The sequence below is a fragment of the Cebus imitator genome, unplaced genomic scaffold (assembly GCF_001604975.1).
Source record: "Cebus imitator isolate Cc_AM_T3 unplaced genomic scaffold, Cebus_imitator-1.0 Scaffold5, whole genome shotgun sequence".
Taxonomy (NCBI): Eukaryota; Metazoa; Chordata; class Mammalia; order Primates; family Cebidae; genus Cebus; species Cebus imitator.
This window is the reverse complement of record NW_016107320.1, coordinates 11,022,063-11,027,065: the sequence shown is the minus strand read 5'-3', so window position 1 is coordinate 11,027,065 and position 5,003 is coordinate 11,022,063.

Genomic DNA, 5,003 nt, shown 5'->3' with positions numbered 1-5,003 from the left:
CTGGGTGTCCTATAATCCAATTCAATTTTCACACTATCTACCTGGAGGTAGCGTCAGATCCCACAGGTTCAGCGTTCAGTTCCACAAGACTGTCCCCACTTCAGATGCCAATTACAAGTTGCAAGTTGTGAGCTGTGGGCTTCTGACCAACTGGCTATAAATCATTTTCCCATTACCAACTCCTGGGGTTCAGTTAATTCTCTAGAACAGCCTACAGAACTCTCAAGGAAACACAGTACTTATGTTTATTTGTTTATTATGAAGGATATTACAAAGGATAGAGATGAAGAGCCAGACCAAGAGATGCACATGGCAAGGTATAGGGTTGGAAGGAGGAGTGTGGTGCTTCCATGCCCTCTTTGGATGCACACCCTCCAGGAAGCTCCATGTGTTCAACAATCTAGAATCTCTCCGAACCCAGTCCTTTAAGGATTTTATGGAGGCTTTATTACAGGCACAGTTGATTAAATTATTGACCATTGGTGATCAAGTCAACCTTCAGCTCCTCTTCCCTTCCTCCTTAGATGTTGGGGCCATGGGAGAGTAGGGCTGAAAATCCCAACTTTCTAATTATGCCTTTGTCTTTCTTGTGACCACACCCATTCTGAAGCTATCTAGGGGTCACCAGCCACCAGTCATCTTATTAGCATACAAATCTTATCAATAGGAAGATTCTAAGGATTTTTGGAGCTATGCTCCAGGAACCAGGGGCAGAGGCCAATATATGTATTTTTTATTATGTCACAATATCACATCTACACATAGGATAACCATACATTCTAGTTTATACCACTTGCTTTCCTAATGTAGTTATAACTAATGCTTGCTTGTAGCCTTAAAAGTGTTCTGTTTTGGATGATATATGGTCACACTACTTGGCAAAATTTGCCCCCAAAAATGAAAGAGAGAGAAATATCTAGAGAGTTAGACAGACAGGCTGGTCTTAAAGAAGGAAAAGTCATAAAGACTGAAAAGGAAGCAGGGTTTTACAAGGAAACAATTTCCTTATAGTACCTTGGACCTTCCTAGTATGTCTATTGAGGTTGATGCCAGATGATAAGAACCCAGACTACACCAAGACCCCTACACTCAAGCTTGAGTAGTAACAGGTCTGCATATTGTGCATAGATCATGTAGATTTGAACAACAAACATATCAGAGACCATCATGATAGACTCAAGATTAGAGAACACGTCCTCAGTTTTTGGATACTCACGTAGCCACCTGTTTCCAAAAAATATTAGAGTTTGAATTTCTTTGGGAGAAAGAAATCCTATGACTGATGTAGGTACACAATGTCAGAACCAATTTGATTTTGAAAGAATAAAAATGCAGAGGTAGAGAAATCATACATAAAATAAACACAGCTAAGAGCTTCTGTTTGAATCACCAAAGTAATTGGTAGGCAGATGGTCGTTGAGTCCAGGACCAACAGGGTCAGGTGGTTCAATATGAAGTCTTGAGATCCCACAATGAACATGTGAGGTTGGTGTGATCAATAGCCTCAGATTCTTGTAGAGTCTTATGAACCAAAGTGGTAAATAATGGAGGGAATTGATGACAGAACGACTGCAAGGTCAGTACTTTATTCAATCAATTCAATAGAGTCTACAGAGTTATTTGGCATCATTAACTCCTCCATAGCTGTAATGAAGTCTCTCACTCATGGATTCATAGACTATATACTATGAAGGTCTTTCCAACAAGTACACATTGTCTCAGATTGAAGAGTTACCTGTGGGAGAAGTGGCTTAGCAGGTGAGTCTTTGTGATTCATGTGAAACAGAACTTCACTACCCTACATGTGCCCAAGCATTCATATGTAAGACAGAAAGGTTGAAATACGAGAAGAACCAAAGTCGTAACAAAAAGCAAATATATATTTGGAATACAATATTAAAACACAGATATAATAGAAATATGTCCAGCAGAACTAAATATTTAAATAATAATGTAATTAGCTAATTGATTAATGTTCTATCTCTTTCTTCAATGAACATAAGAATGCAAAGGTATGTTATTATTAAGGAAGTAACCTGAGAGAGTGAATATTCACCTCTTATATGGCATAAATATACTTTATTTATTCTAAGGTAAGAATGCTTACCTTACAGGAATATGGCTGCTGTAGGTAATTTCAGATTTTGTATGTTAAGGAGGGCCTCAGAGAAAGACTCCTTGAAATCTTAAAAAATTGTGGTTGTTCCAATAAGGACATCTGAGGGCTTATATTAAGCCAAGTTTCATGAGTCAGTGAACCAATGGAAGATATTAATGTCCTGCTTGCTACTTCTCACTTAAGCATCCACAAGAGTACAAAACAATTTGAAGTCAGAAGTGATCATGAGCCATAAGAGGACCCATAGATAGCAGAGGCAATTGGAATTCATGGGACATCATGGACTTACTCGTCCTGAACAGCTCTGTTGGGGGCTGAGGCCTGAAGTGGACCTTGAAGTGTGGGTAGGAGATGGGTGGAACAGCAAGAATAAATTTCACAATTGTCCCCTGTTTTCATCTTGACCAACAGAAACTGAAACTAATGTGCTTGTTTTTTTTTTTTTCCAAATTTGTGTTCTGTCAGATGCTTCTCAGAGAATATCTAATAATAATAACAACAATAATAATCAGAATCAGCATCAGCATGACCTAAACCTTGAGGGAGCACAATGATGAGTGTCTATGCCAGGGTTGGTCCTCCTATTTGTAGTGAGGGTCTTCAGAATTAGTCCTGGTTGGTTGCCCAGGAGGAAATTGAATACAGCCACTGTCTCATTTACTGAGGCCACCAAGGAGCCATTCAATGAAAGTGACCTTAAGCCACAATCAACTTTGGCTAGCCTCAAAGCAGTGACCTTGCAGTGGGAGGGGCTAACTATGGACTATGTTTCCTCTGACAGGCTTCAGAGCTCTGGGCACATGGTTGATTTAAGCCTTGCAGCTGTTGCGTTAAAAATTGTTGTGCTGCCACGAAAATTTTCTTGCTCCTGCTCCCTTCCCCAAATAATTATCAGTTATAGCACAGATATTAAAAGTGTGCTTTAAAGATTAAAACACAGTTCTAAAAAAAAGACCATATAAATGTAGAATTAATTGCTGTATATGCTTCAAATTACTGACAGGCTTCACTTTATTTCTGTCACAGCAGAAAGTGCTTCACTGGGAAGAATTCATGTGGAGATCCAACCATGCCCTAGTTATTTTGTGTTTAATATGCTTGTGACATTTAATTATTTTTGATTAATTCATTTACCATTAAACTGCCCAAAGACTTTGACACATTATGCAATGTGTGGTATATCAGTGTGTTGGTTACATGGATTCCTTAAAGGAGTCAGCATGAAAGTTCAGTATTGGGGGTCAAAAGAGATTAGAAAACAAACCTTGGCTTCATTACTTACCAGTAGTCTGATTAACCGCTTCTGAGCTATGGGTATGTCCTTTGTAAATTATTTCTACTTCCTAAGGCTATTTTGAGAATTAAAAATTTTGGACCTATGATGATTTTAGGCAAGCACTCTATAAATGGTAATTATTATTTTTATCAATTTGAAAAAATGCTAACCATATATTTATCCACCAAAGAAAAATACATACAATCATTGTTTGCTTTGCTCTAAAGTGATAAGCAGACTTCTTGAGATGAGCTCAGGCTCTAATTTCAAACAGACTAACCTAAAAAAATCAAGGTAGAGAGGAGTCTTTAGATGACCTGGACCCCTGCTCACATTTTTCAGGCTTATATCTTACTAATAATCCCAAAGAACATGCAATTTTACTAAAATCAGTTTCCTTAGTGTCTGCTGAGCACTCCTGTACACTAGTCATTTCCCAACTACTCTGAGAAGCCTTCTGCAACCACCACTGCCTTTGATGTAACCTCCATTCTCTCTGGCACTTACTGAAGAACCATGGACAGATCAGAGAATTGAGAACTTAGAGGAACTCACAAAATGTCAGGGTGAAAAAGGACCTTGGAGATCTTTTTACAAAAAATTAAAAAATGAGTTCTGAAAGATTAAATACCTTGTTCAAGGTCACACAATTAGACGACAGTAAAAGCAGAATAAAAACCCCAGACTCCCAACTCCATTCCCACCATCCTGCACTGGGCTGGCATGCTTGCCTGCCTCAGCTTGCTGATTTGTTTCAATTTGGCAACTTCTAGACAGAAGTAACCACTCATAATTCCTTGCAGGGATAACTTGCGGGTAGCATAAGCAGCCATGCAGGAATTCAAGAGAAATGTCTTTGCCTCGGTTGTTACTACAGCGTGTAAGCATCTGACTCCAGGAAGAAAGGCTATAATATCGAGTCTTTACAGTGTAGCTGGCACCATGCTGTTACGTCCTTCCACGGCCTCACATTTTCCAGGCTTCACTAATCTGGATCTAAAAACTGGAGAAAATAAGTGCACTCTCTCATTATAATGGGAAAGCCAGATCCCCTCTAAATTCTCCCTCCTGAATCAATTCTGGACATCCCATGGGTATGCTTCACATCTGCTAATCAACATCTTCACAGCAGCTAAGTGGCATCTACCATTTTCCTTTTCTCTTACTGCAGTTATTGAAAAGGACCTTTTATCACCACAAACTCAGTGGAGATGCTGCTGCCTGTGAAGCCACCACAGCATGATACCTTTTTGGTGTTTCCCGCCATGCATGGTTCTGCCTCACTAATCAAGCTGTAATGTTTTTCTGCACCACATCTTGCTCCAGTAGAAAATCAAAAGCAGGGAAATTATGTTCCTTGCCACAAACACAACACATAGCTTCAACAAAGCAGGTCTTATACTCTCAGTATTCATGTACTGAATACTACTCTTAAAGACTTTCCTTTGCTGATTATAGCCCATGTTCTAAGACTCAGAAATAAGGTCCATGTGGGCTCTGATGTGCCATTTGTCGTCCTAAAATCACATCTCCAGTACAACACTTCCATCTTGTCCTTAAACAAGCTTGTCTCTTAAGCTTCTCCATTGCAATACAATGGGTTACCCT